At 43.8% G+C, this 14,511-nt stretch overlaps 1 protein-coding gene across 7 annotated transcripts in view; it reads right to left on the bottom strand.

Annotated features, from left to right (window-relative positions):
• The window catches only part of CNTN1 (contactin 1), a 166,190-nt gene extending 152,049 nt beyond the window's left edge, over nt 1-14,141 (bottom strand). For 5 of the 7 annotated variants that reach the window (XM_082239545.1, XM_082239550.1, XM_082239547.1 and 2 more), the window contains exon 1: nt 9,979-10,260. The gene's annotated coding sequence lies outside the window, so the exon portion shown is untranslated. Of the gene's footprint in view, nt 1-9,978; nt 10,261-14,035 lie in introns of those variants that run through there. The other 2 variants (XM_082239546.1, XM_082239551.1) reach the window with 2 other exon arrangements.
• Nucleotides 14,142-14,511: the final 370 nt, after the last annotated feature.

The raw sequence follows: 14,511 nt of genomic DNA, 5'->3' as shown, positions 1-14,511 counted from the left end.
TTTATATCTTCCCTTCACCCTTTGGGGGGAAAAAGGACAAATTGATGCTTTTCCCAAAGAGGAAACACAACAAGAACTTGTCTCTCAAAGACAATATTGTAGTATGAGGCAAGGGAGTAATTTCCTTACCCGAATCCTCTGCCAATTCCCAAGTAGCATTACTTACAAGTCTTACTTCTTTGGGCATTTGAAGAGGAAGCACCTGCCAATTTCTACTGGGTAAATAAAAACAGCACAGAAATGCAGCTTTGTATAGGAAACTCAAATTATGGGAAACAGTTTTTAAGAACAGCCAAAAAAAAAAAAAAGGAAAATCAACCAACCCTCTTAAAAAATCACATGGGCATATATAGGATATTTACTGAAAACATTGCCCTAATAGCTACAAAGAAGCAATGATCTAAAAAAGGATCCAAAATTAAATCTGTCTTACCATTGGTAGTTGATAACTCATTCACATTGAAAATTCATATTTAGCTACGACTATATGTTAGCAGAAATTAGTCCGAGTGGGGTTTTGTTTTGCTTTGTTTTGTTTTGTAAACCAACATTTATTTGTACTTTTTGGCAAATTTATAGTTGCCTCCAGCTTAGATAAACAGTTGCTGTTTTGCTTAGATAGCTTCAACCCTCTGGTTAATATAAGAATTGACTCCAGATCATGTCCTCTATCACAGTTAGGCTGAGGCATTTAAGGCAAAATATTCCTCCTGCTCTCCTCTGCCGTACACTATACTATACTATACTATACTATACTATACTAAACTAGTGGGAAACTTGTGGCCCTCCAGATGGCATTGGACCACAACTCCCATTTTCCCCTGATTGTGAGCTTCCCACAAACACCTGGTCACTTTGTGGATGCTCAGTTAGTTGCTCCTTTAGCATCTTCTTCCAGCAAGGCTCTTCTTATTTTCTGTGGGATTGTTGTGGATAGTAGGAGAGGATATATTGATTAAATATTATCCTTCCTCACTCACGCTAGTGAGTCAGTAGCAGAGTACATACTCCAATATATTGCAGGAAGCTAGTTAGTAGATTCGTTTTAATCTACTTAAGCAATCCAATCTGGCTTGTCCAGATTGGGTTTTGTTCCTGGTAAATCCCCTTTGTTCCCTCTTAAAAAGAATAAAGACACAACAGTCTTCTTTAAAAGTAATAAAAAGTTTACTTACATTCAGTTCACAGTAGGTTCCCTGAAGGCAGACTTTAGCTTGTAGTTACAGAATAGAGTTTGACTTCATCCCATATGAGGATTGAGCCCATGTGCTGCTGGCTAAGAGCCAGCAGACAGCAAAAGCATCGAGATCAAGAGTCAAAGAGGAAGATGGCTGTATGACTGGCCCTTTTACAGGGTCTCACAGGGTCACACCCATCTACCTGATCACACGCAGGGGGAGGATGCTCCAGACCAGGTGTGACAGGAAGTCCTCCTGGCTGGAGTAACATCCCCCTTTGTGCCCACTCTGGGCAAACAGGAAGTGTTATACTTGACTGCTTATGTTACATCCTACATTTTCCAGCCAGCAGGGCCAATAAATCCTTCACTTAAATCCTCTCTGGGTGGGGCAAACAGCAATCTGAAGAGCTGTTGCCTGAACATGTGTTCAGCAATGTGTTCTAGCACATTATATTTTATTTAATTATTATTATCATTATTTTGGATGGCACTTGTGGGATATAATACTAAGTATAATGACAATGACACACGTCCATCTGATGGTCCATGTTCATGACTGGGCAATTAAAGGAATGGCCAGACACTAATATTCTCTAAATGCTACCAAAGAGAAATTTGAAAACCAAACATTCCTAAGAGCTTTGGAAGCTAAATTTCCAAGGTTTAAGTGCAAGAAAATAGCCACCAGTCCAGCCTTCACTAACCTTATATAGATATGTTGATTGTGGCTGAGAAGAGTTGCATTCAAAAACCTCTGGAGGTTACCAGGTTGAGGAAGTCTAAACTATTGACTATGGACCTAATGTTAATGCTCCATCTCTCATCTCTATGTTGCAACTGCCTGCCTAATATACTTTCAGATGGATTTGAGGTCATAAAGGCAAGGTTGTAGAAGCTTCCAAGTTCCTCCAATCTGCTCCTAGACTCTAAAACCTAAAACAACCATCATGCACAAAACTCTTTAAAACTGTTCACAAACCCTGTTCTTATCCTGACTTACCATTTTGTTTGAAGGGTGTGAAAAAAGGAATAATTATCCAGCTGTGCACACTTAATTCTGATGTAATTCTAAATGGTAAGTTGCAGCAACTCAGCACAGCAAACTACACTGACATTGGAGGCTTCTGTAGCAAGATTCATCAAGAGAAAACCTGTCAAGGAATAGAGCTCATCACTTCCTTTGAATTCTTCAGTATAATATGCCAACACAGTACAGGTTTGTATAGATCAGCCACACTTAAGGAACAGGGTCAGCTGCTTGCAAAATTCCCAAGAACATTTGACAATGCGAGAGTATGAATGGAATTGAAACAGCTGTGCTGGATCACAAACCCCGGGCTGTTTCAGTTACAAACCTTTCTTTATGCTTTTAAACGTGTGCAGTATTCAGAGAAATGTGTAATATGTCCTCATTTCAAGTAGTATGCTTCAATCACATTCAGTTTGCCTTTTGCTCCACCCCATCCTTATAATGAAGTACAGATCAGTCTCTCCATTTCTCTTGCTTTGCTTATCACAATAATAAGGTTTTGAAAAGGAAAGCATATATATTGTAAAGCAGAAACATTATAATAGGTTCGGTTTGGACTTCTGAAAGAAAAAAATACCCTTAAAATCAGCTCATCCTTAAAAATGCAGACATGTATACATATTTACCTCTCATCATTAAAAATACCGAGATCTAGACCAGGGGTCAGCAACCTTTTTCAGCCGTGGGCCAGTCCACTGTCCCTCAGACTATGTGGTGGGCCGGACTATATTTTGAAAAATAAATAAACGAATTCCTATGCCCCACAAATAACCCAGAGATGCATTTTAAATAAAAGCACACATTCTACTCATGTAAAAACACGCTGACTCCTGGACTGTCCATGGGCCGGATTGAGAAGGCAATTGGGCTGCATCCGGCCCCCGGGCCTTAGGTTGCCTGCCCCTGATCTAGATGCACTGCTGAGTTCAGTGGCACTTACTCCCTAGTAAGTGTGTTTAGGATTACAAACTTAATGACCAGTTTCTCCTAAAGGCTATTCATTATGCAAATTCAATAAAACTCCCCTGACATATGCTGCAATTTACAAGTCTAACCCAGTGTGTCCTTTATACAATTAGGAGCAGCTCACTGCTATAGTTGCAAACATTTCTAATCTCTTATGGAATGTCATAATCTAGGGCTGCCATATTTAAAAAAATGAAGATCTAGACACACAAAGACATTTTTGAGCTATTTTTAAAAGAAAATTCACCAAAATCTAAACTTCTGACATGGGTTGCCATATGTCCGGATCTTCCTGGGCATTCCAACAATTTCTGCCCAGACACTGTTTCCAACAGCCAAATCTCAGCTACGTCCAGGAAATTCCGGGTGTATGGCAACCCTACATAATCTTCCACAGGAAGTTCACTGAAGGAAGGGAAGATTACAAGATTGGTAGATGGTCAACTGTCCTACCAGTTTCTATATTGGTAACTGTATGATTCAGTTGCAACAAATGATATACAGTGGTACCTCGGTTTACAAACGTAATCCGTTCTGGAAGTCCGTTCTTAAACCAAAACCGTTCTTAAACCGAGGCTCGCTTTCCCTAATGAGGCCTCCCGCTGTTGGTGCCCTTCCACCATTTGGATTCCATTCTTAGACCAAGGTAAAGTTCTCAAACCGGGACACTATTTCTGATTTTGCGGAGTTTGTAAACCCAATCGTTCTTAAACCGGACTGTTCTTAAACTGAGGTACCACTGCACTGCGATACCTTATACTTTTAAGTTCACAGCAAGCCCCTTAAAGGCAGTGGCACTCAATGATGCTGACAGGGAGCACTACTTGCAAAGAGACAATTGGGAGTTCACTTTGAGCTCTGGGATGTAGCTGCCTCCATACCTGTTGCAACTCACAGGCTAAGCTTTCACACCTTGCAGATAAATATTATATAACTTACTACTGGACCAGATCAAACAGCACCAATGGACACACCTATAGATTCTGTTCATAAAAATTGGCTGTCCTACAGACATCCTACTTAGTTACTGTGAAGTTTTAAATTGCCAAGTGGCTAGACAAAAGCTATCATATCCTTTTCCCGTGTCTTAAAAATATATATATTTGATATGCAGAAATTGGCATAGACCTCTTTACAGCAGGGCAATAAACAGGGCCAGCCCAAGTCATTTTGGCACCTGAGACAAACCACAGAAAGGTGCCTTTCCCCACCAGGGGAAGAAGGAGTCAGTGAAGATCTACATCAGGAACAAGGTGAAAGGGGGGTCAAATCAACCTTACCTGATGGTTAGAGTGGGAATCGAAGACCATAAAGGGAGATTTGCCTAATAGCGATCTTAGGAAGCAGACGAATATGCTTTTATTTTCCCAAGCATTCATTTATTAAAATTATATGCTGATTTTATGATGTTTAATATTGCCATGGTCTTACTATATTTGTTTTATTTTTATTTATTTTTGAAGGGCAGAATATAAACTTTAAAAATAAAACCAGCCTATGACATGATACAGCTGTATCACACAAACAAAATATATCTGATATAGTTCTTAATTAACTGCAAACAATAATGATAGTTTCAGAAGTAACCAGGACTGGAATACATAGGAACTATACATAAGAATACATTAACTGTATTTACAGGAAAGAGGGTGGAGTTATACATCAAGATCACAATTTGTGGTGAAGAAATAAAATCTGTTAGAGCAAGCAGAGATTATTTATTTAAGAGAAAAATGGCTCTAGTATCAGCAGCTCATTCAAAGTAAGTGCAAGAAGTAATGGCTCTGAGTTGTCTATTTATAACTATTAAAAATGGAAAACCCAAGGAATTCCCTTGAAAGCTGTGGCAACAAAGCATTACATTAATGGAACTGCATACACTAAATTAAAGCCATAAAATCTTCTACTCCTGTCTCAATTGGGAATATGACAGAATAATATTCTTGAAAAATACCAGAACCCATTTGGTTTGTGGTCTGGGAAGCCTAGTGGATCCCACAGGATCCCACCTTCTCTACAAAACAAGTTTAAGTCATCATAGTAGCATAGTATTTGTATGGTGCTTTAGAATATTCCAAACACACAACATGATTGTGTGTGATTGGTGACTGTTATTATCCCCAAACTGAGATTGGAAAAGGTCAAGGCTGGCCTTCCAAGGCCTTCCAAGACCACCAAGTGAGATGATGCTAAAGGTGATATCCAATTTAGGGGTTTATGGCTCATGCCCTGTGCTTCGCTTATTGTTGCATCAAGATTTCAACTTCTCTAAACCTCAACAATATCCCTTTAGGCTTTAGCACTGAGCTTCAAATCTTCCAAAATATCTAAGAGTCATTGGCTGTATGACTGAACACTTAAAACCCAAACTAGGTGGATCTTTTCGTTATCTGTTAATATCATGGGACTTTACAAGGGCAAATCCTTTTCACGCTTCTCTTCTTCCTGCCTCCAGTTTATCTGGGCATCATAGCAAAACTAAGAACTTATTCTCCAAGTAGGTGACCTCTTAAGAATGATGTTCAGGGGGGCTAGCTATAAGATAACCCCTGAAGAAGTATGATAAAGAGTGTTAGACCTGGGATAAGAGGGGCCTAGGTTTAAATCTTACCAGATGTCCTTTTGGCATCTCCCATCCTATACTATCTCACAAAGCTGCTATAAGGGTAAAAACTCGGAGAAACTAATGTACAGTTGTACCTCGGGTTACAGATGCTTCAGGTTACAGACTCCGCTAACCCAGAAATAGTATCTTGGGTTAAGAACTTTGCTTCAGGATGAGAACAGAAATTGCACAGCGGTGGTGTGGTGGCAACGGAAGGCCCCATTAGCTAAAGTCAGGTTAAGAACAGTTTCAGGTTAAGAACGAACCTCCAGAATGAATTAAGTTCTTAACCTGAGGTAATACTGTACGTCATTCCAAGCACAAGATACAAATGCAAAAGACAGAATGAGTTTTGTGGGAAGTTCCCTCTGAAACCATCTATCCCAGACAGGCTGTCATATGAGCAGAGAAGACACAGACTGAGATGCCACTCATTCCGAAATGCACAGAAGTAATACCCAAGCAGTTATAGTGGTGTGCTCAGGAGAACCAACTCTCCCTCTAATCTCATTACAATCAAATCATGGTGATGTGGGGGGGGGGTAGACTTGTCCTAGTGGGCCAAAAGTTACATGCAAAAACCACACTCATGCATTCAGTGTTAATTAACACAATCAGAAAAAGCGTAACACCTTAATTCCACATTCAAATCAGTTATGGTTAGACTCCCACCCCCAGTTTGCGTATCTGCATGCATTGGAAGTGTGGAAGACAACTGCCATTCAGCTTCCACGCTTGCGAGTATACCAAGATGACTAAAAAAAATTAGTTAACTTTCATCAAGCTATCATAGGTATGGCTCCTTGGAATGCTGGGTAAAGTATGTGGGCTTTTCTTTATGATCAGTATCTATTTGCCATTTCATCCCTTTCTGTCCACTCAGATAGCCGATTAGTAAGGCCACCTTCCTTTCAACCAGTAGTTACAGTATTACTGACTTGTGCATAACCTTGCTTGTCCCTGTTCTGTACCTGGAGAACGCTACAGTCTTGATTATGCAGATGGATGGGGTGGGGGTTAAAGGAAGGGGTGCATTCATCCATTCATTTAATTTCTATCCCATCTTTCCTCCAAGGAGTTCAAAGGTGGAACACATGGTTCGCCCTCCCCATTTTATCTTCACAACAACCTTATGAGGTAGGTTGGGCTAATAGAAAGTGACTTGCTGATGGCCACCCGAGCTTCATGGCTGAGTGGGGCTTTGAACCCTGGTCTTTCAGGTCCTAGTCAAACACTCTAACCACTACACGTCACTGGCTGTCTTCATGAATGATCCTTCCTTATGGCTCTATGAGCTCACCCAATATAATGAATCCAAGGTGATCACTGTTACCTAACTTATTGGCAATTGCATAAATGGTCAAGATATGTAGGATTACGTTTTCAATGTTTGCTCATTTATGGGATTCGTGTGTGTGCATTTTTTCTAGCTTGGATCTGAACATGTTCTGTTTACAGGGCTTCCAAGTTGCAGGGCACATTATGCAGAAAATCAGAGAATTTCAAATAAACATCCGAAATGGGGTTTCCTTTTTTAAAGAAATTGAACCCCCTCCCCCCAAAAAAAAATTTACTTGCATAATCCTGTTAACAAAGGATTCCCTTCAATTTTTTTAATGGCATTTCATTTAGTTATTTACTGCATTTATATACCAGATTCCTGTCAAAGCAGTTTACAATTTTAAAACACCCAAACAAACGAATGGTATAAAATGCAGAAGAGGTCCCCACCGGTGGACTGATGGTGGGAGGGAATCCCTGACCCAGGATTCCTTACTTCTTCCTTCTCTTAGGGCACACAAAAATCTTAAAGAGCCCTAGAGAATATTGGGTTTTCTGAGGTCAGAACTGTATGTAGAAGACAGAACATAGGGATTCCAGAGGAGAAAGGCAAAGAAAAACACATTGGCAACCAGCAGAAGAAGGCCCAAGTAAAGGACTCCGGATGTCTTAGTGCCTTCATATGAAAACAGCAAGCTCTTGTGTGGCATAGTGTTTCCAGTGTGGAGCCAGTGTGGTGTAGTGGTTAAGAGCGGTAGTCACGTAATCTGGGAAACCGGGTTCGCGTCTCCGCTCCTCCACATGCAGCTGCTGGGTGACCTTGGGCCAGTCACACTTCTGTGAAGTCTCTCAGCCCCACTCACCTCACAGAGTGTTTGTTGTGGGGGAGGAAGGGAAAGGAGATTGTTAGCCGCTTTGAGACTCCTGAAGGGGAGTGAAAGGCGGGATATCAAATCCAAACTCTTCTTCTTCTTCTTCTTCCCCCCGCTGTCATTATAGCTCTAAGGTCATCATTTACTGCTTCCAACTCTTAACAGCCCATAGACTTGACTGGAGATGAAAACAGTAATTTGGAATGGTTTTATACCGAAGCCATTCAAGCTCATTTCTACGTATTGCACTAGTATTTAGTATGAGTGTGGTGCAGCTGAAATTCAGCAGTAGCTGATTCTGGAAGCAATGTCTCTGTTCTCTCCAGCAGGTGTTACTATAATCAAGGTGAATTGCAACATATACACTGCAACGTTTGCACTAACTGGCAATTTTTAAAAGAGTAACAGTAAAAAGGGGGGGGGAGGATAAATTGCAACAAAATGCAAATTGCAAATTATGTAAGACATATAAAACGTTGGACACACAAAAAAAGTGAGACAGAGACCAAACCTGCCTTCTGGAATGCAAGCAGCCTCTACACAAGATGCCTGCAGAACCACCACAGCAGAACCAAAATGGATGTGCGAATTACATTAATGCTGCATTATTCATTTATATACCAGAGGATATCATAGACATTAAAGAGAACTGCATTCCTTGTATTAGGCTCCTTCAAGTCAACTATTTCTGCGCCAGCCCAGGCCAATTTTATGTAACAGGATTTTAAAAAATAAAGTTTATGTTGAATTATATGACCCAGTTCCTGCTTTGTATATGCAACTCCTTTGGGGTTGAAATGTTAACAGCAGCAATGAGTATGTGTTGAAGATTCCCTTCAGGGATGGTAGCAATAACAATTCGAACAGCCCATTTCATCTGCCTTGTCACTCATTTTACCAATTTCTTTAATATACCTTTCATTGTATCCTCTAACACTGGTTAACGAACCCTTTCATACCAACCTGCCTCCTATCAAACAAATATTGTCCCAATGGATCATTTCCTTACAGGGGTGAAAATCCTAAGCCAGTTTCCTGCTGGGTCTCCCCAGTAAACACACCCTTGAGTTCAGACCTAGTAAATTAAAAACTAATTAGGAATGCTTGTGTGAACATCACCCCCCCACCCACACACACACTGAAAATGTCATCCCTGGGCGGCATGGATCTTTTACGAGACCCAGCTTAAAGGATCTCCCGTCTCTTTTCTCCTTGGGTTTTCCCTGTCTGCAGCAGCAGATCTCCACAAGGTGCTCCTAAAAGCTGTGGCGCAATTGAGAAAACGGGAAAGCTCAGAAAGAAAGAAATAAAAATCATTCCTGCCATCTGCACCGGCAACATGGATTTGTCCCCCCCCCCCCATCATCATCACAGCCCGTGCAAAAAAGGAAAAAGAAGCAGCCGCCAAATGCGTTACGCCACTGAAGTGGCTGGAACTGGGAGGGTGGAATGGAAAGGTGAGAATCGCCTCTCTTTAACTTCTGATATTCCAAGACGGAAAGGTGGGAAGCGCGGGGGGCGGGGTGGGGGAAGTGGGGGGTGGGAGATGCATTGGGGAAAGCAAGAGAAATATATTGGCCAACTACATTGGATGAGGCAGCGTATCATCTCAGAGCAACGTCTTTCCCCCACCCCAAACCGGCTGCGTCCTTCTAGCCGAGCTAATTGCTCTGGGTATTGCAGTGCTGCTGCTGCTGCTCAATCGAGCGGGCTGCTTGGGCTGCGGAGCTTCCCAGAGGAAACTTGCCTCATCCTTCTGTTGCGCGCGCGGCGGCGGCGGCAACTCGGGCAGGTTCTTCTGCCTCCCCATAAGAGGGCGACCCATAAACCTGGGGGCGCTTTTGGAGGCGCGCACAGCCCCTTCCTCGGAGCGACACTCCCTCAGAAAAGCTCGCGGCGGCGGCAGGCAGCAGCCGCCTTCCCCCCCAATCTATCCAGCCCCCCCCCCTCACTCCACTCGCCACCCCAGGGATGGATTTAAACACCCAACCCAGCTCTTCGAAATCCCCCTCGGTGCGGATGACAAGAAGAAGCCAAGTCCTACCTGTGCGGGGACGGCGCTGCTGAGGAGGAAACGCGCGCGAGGTGCGGCGAGCGGGAGGCGGGGGGGGGGCTGCGCAGCTGGAGGTTTCCCGCGTTCAGCCGCAAGCACCTGGGAGAGCCCTGCCCTGCTTTGGCTTGGCTTGCCTTGGCTAGGCTAGGCTGCCTTGCCCCCTGCGCGCGCGCCCACCTCCCTCCCTTCTCCTCAGCGAAGTCCACCCCCAAAAACGCCTTGACAGTTGCCCGCCTTTGCCTGAGGGGGCTGTGGGCGAACCGAGCTGATTGGGGCAAGAGCGGGTGGGGGGCCGGGGGGCGGTGGCGGAGCGCGAGAGCGCCGGGCAGCGATTGGACGCGGGTGATGTCACTCTCGAGCCTGGCAACGAGGGAAACGTTGCTGGGTCAGGGAAGGGCTTCGTCGGGTTGGGAAAGCGGCGGCAGCTTCACAGCTGCAAAGGAGCCGCGGGCGCGGAAGGAGGCGTGTGGCGGCGGCGGGCGGAGAGGGTGGGTGGGGGACTCTCCGCGGCGACACCCCGGAGAACGACGAGGCGAGGCAAGCGGCGCGCGAGGCAGCGCCCACCCGCCCATCTATTCGCGGTGACACATTACTGCAGGTGCAAAGGCGGCGCGCGGCAGCCTTGGCTCCGCCTCCCTGGCGCGGGCACAGACCCGTCGCACATGCCCAGTACCCAAATTGAAGCCCGACTGAAGCTCATGCCCCATCCGGAGTTCCCTGGGCGCTCTTACCTGCGCCAGTAGCTTCTAAGGATAAGGGCGAAAGGATGCTGCTGTCTGTGTAGGTGCTGCTGAGAGATTTTGAAACGAGGGTCCAGGGAGTGATGCTCAGCGGAACAGCAGATTTAGGAGCGGGATGACGAAGAAGGGTTGGTTATTGGGGGGGGGGGGAGGCTTCAGGAGGTGAGAGGAGGGCCAGGCAAATGAGGATGCCCAGAGGAGACAAGAAGGCAAGGGTGGGTGAGTGGGAGTTAACCTGGCATATCCTTATGCAACCACTCGGGAAAATTCCACAGTCTGCAGGAAAGTCCGGTTCCGCCCCATTCCCAAAACACCCTACCCCTTCTAAGGACAGGATTCCATGAATCTGGGCAAAAATATATCATAGCATCAAGGCGTTCCAGATTCTCTTCTCTTCCAGAGAAATGTATGCCCCTAGTGGCACACACACAGCCATAATACTAAACGCAGATTTAGCATACGGGGCGATTAAAAATAAATAAATGCAAACCCGCATTTAATGTGTGCTTTGCCCCACATTTGCGATCTGGAAGCTCCACTGACACCCAAACCAGTTAATCTTCTCTCAACCTTAGAGGGATTCACAACCAGAACTCTTTTAATGGTATCTAATTTGTACATTTTCATAACGTGGATATTAAGTGTGGTTTTCTTTCACCGTTTAGAAGTGGTTGATTTCAACAGAAAGACAACACTGCAGTAGCAACAACAGCAACACATAGGTTCAGATTCCATAGCTACCCTGTGGCAAGAGGGCTCTCTTCCCACATCCTAGAGCAGGGATGGAGAATCCTGTGGCCCTCCAGATGATGTTGGGACTCCAGCCCCCACAATTCCAGACTCTGACCATTGGCAATGCTGGTTGAGGCTGATGGGAGATGGAGTTCAGCAAAATCTGGTAGACTAACCGCTCCATCCTAGAGAAATAGAGGTAGTAGCACTGCATGCTTCTAATTATTCTTTTGGAAATTTAGGTCTCACCTGTATTGTCTGACCCATTAAAACATTTAGCTATATCAAATATGGTTGTGCCAAGGTATAAAATGGATGCAGTTAGCTCATTCCTTGTACACAAGTTCTATACCCAGCCTCCAGTTACCACAAAAAATGTCACAGATTCTCTGACTTGGATTCCAGTCCAAACCTTTTAGATATCAGAATGAGCCAGACATGCAAGGACCACTTTTTGCATTCACTCCCTGAATTCAGTCATTGCACTGCCATAGAAGTATATCTGGTGCTTGGGAGTGGTGACAAAAATATATCCAGGGATCTGGCTTATTATTTAAGATTTGAGAATAGTACATAGCCATGACCTCCCCCCACCCCAAACTTCAGCATACTTCTAGCTTGCACATCCAAAAATTTTGTCCTCCAGATTTTGGCAGTCTCTAGCAAGCCTACTGATTCGGAATATACAGACTTCACACATATTCACAGTCACTGTACAGTCACTTATTTTGTGTTCTCTCTCTCAAGAAGGAACTTTTGGGGAGGGAGGAGGCTGTCCTTCGCTCTTGGTATCCCTTCCTAATATTTCTTTTATTTGCAACTTTTTTTGCAGTCTTAAGAACATAAGAACCACCTTCTGGATCTGGATAATGACCCATCTAGTCCAGCATCTTGTTCTCACAGTGGCTAACCAGATGCCCATAGGAAGCCCATAAGCAGGACCCAGTGGCGTAGCGTGGGTTGTCAGCACCCGGGGCAAGGCAAGTAATTTGTGCCCCCTAACCCATGGATTTGCGCCCCCTAACCAGTAGATTTGTGCCCCCTAACCCTAACCCCCAGATGTTGCGCCCGGTGCGGCCGGGCCCCCCTGCACCCCCCACGCTACGCCACTGGCAGGACCTGAGCAAAAGAGCACTATCCCCACTTGCAATTCCCAGCAATTGGCATTTAGAGACATGTTTCCTCTCACAGTGGAGACAGCACAGCCATTGTGGCCAGTCTTCCCTTCCTAACCTATTCCACACCATCCAATTCCATTACCGAGTCATTCCATCGACTTTACCCCACTTAAAACACTCCCACATCTCCCACCATATGAATGGATACTATGGATTTCACACAGTGTAATAATCCAAATGTGACCTCAATCCCTTTCATTGACTAGGTTCTTGAATCTGCATTATAAGCTATGTGCCACTTAGAAATATACTGTAACTTGCATAGGCAAAACCAAATTTGATTCCAAATTCCCCAAAGAAAATGTAACCAAACTGTTTACAAAAAACGAATCCATACTTTTTCATATCCGCAGAATTTGATTGTGCCACAAACCCCCAACTTCAATTAAATTACCAAATCATGAAGCAAGCAAGAAGCAAACCCCAGACTGAAATGGTGCCAAGAAATGACCAAACCGCCTTTCACAAATGTGCTTAAAGTAGAATTTTTTGTCCTATTTTATTGCTTTGTAAATGGGAAAGCTATCACTGAATTTTTGCCAGACCATTTACCCTTTCTGATTTGTAGTAAGAGGAGTTTTTTAAATAGCCAGTGACTTCTGTAAGCCTTGTGCACATCTATGTGAATTTCTCTGTGGAAGTGCAGCCCTGAAGCACAGCTGTAACTTCTTGATTGTGAATGTGCCAACTAATGTGTGGATATATGCAAGTTTACTCTGCAGCAAAATGTTCACTGTGGGCATGCATGTTACAGGCAAAGAGAAGGTGGAAAATAATGGGAGTGTACTTTCACAGAAGCACCAAAGCATAGCACACACAAAAATGCTCCCTCGACTGGTTTTTTAGATGAAAACTTTAAGGTAGGTGTTTTCTGAAAGGGTGCTTCCTGTTTTCCCTTTCAAATATTCCAGGAAAGTGGTCACTTTCTGTAGACTGTGTCATACCTAAGCCAATATAATATAATAAATATAATATAATATAATGAATGTGGAACATTTTCTGTGAATGTTCTGCAGTCAGAAGATTTCATTGCCAGGACTTAAGATGGCTGACACAAATATTATAAGGCTGGTATCTCCCCCCTCCTTTTTTTGCTATCACTTGTGTGACAGTGACTTTCTCTGCACTGCGTACTATCATGCCTCCCTCCCAATCTGTTAGCATAACCCAAACAGTTTCTCCGTCTCTTCAGAATGAGGACTAGTTCGAGAAGCACAAAAGGCACACAAGCAGGCAACACACAGGGCATTGTGTGCTCAGAATAATGATCTGCCATTTACAATATACGTCATGCCCACACTGCACTCCAGCTATTTCTGCAGAGATCGCTGTAATTCTATAGACAATTATGGACAGAGACCACATGCCACCCTCATGCATATTTTAGAGTGCACTTACTTGTCTGCTAGGAAGGATCCTGAAAGGAGTAGATATAGTCCATTGAGAGGCGAGTCCTGCATAGGAAACATGTGGATCTGTCTATCCAGCACTAGCTGGAGGACAGCAGCTCAAAGCAGTAACCTTTTTACACATCCTATAGCAAATCTATTCACATGCTCCACTCCACATGAGACTGGAAAGGGGGTCATATGCTTCTTCTCCCTTTTTTACTGCAAAAAAAAAAAAAACAAAAAACAACAGAGACGCAAGCCAGCAGTTGCTTTATTCATGCCACACAATCACTGCAATCTTCCAGAGGATTAATAAGATTAGAAGCCCCTATTGTTTTGCTAATGGTTGTTTATTTGAAAGGGGGACTTTGCTTGTAAACAGGGAGACAGAGCCATGTGTTACTCTTCCTCCTTGGGTTACCTCAAAGCATAGCTGAAGGCGAAAGAGCAGGCAGTCATTCCTCTTAAGTGTAGATAATACAC

This window comes from Podarcis vaucheri, assembly GCF_965113315.1.
Source record: "Podarcis vaucheri genome assembly, chromosome: 10".
Classification (NCBI taxonomy): Eukaryota; Metazoa; Chordata; class Lepidosauria; order Squamata; family Lacertidae; genus Podarcis; species Podarcis vaucheri.
This window is presented reverse-complemented; position numbering and strand designations above follow the sequence as displayed.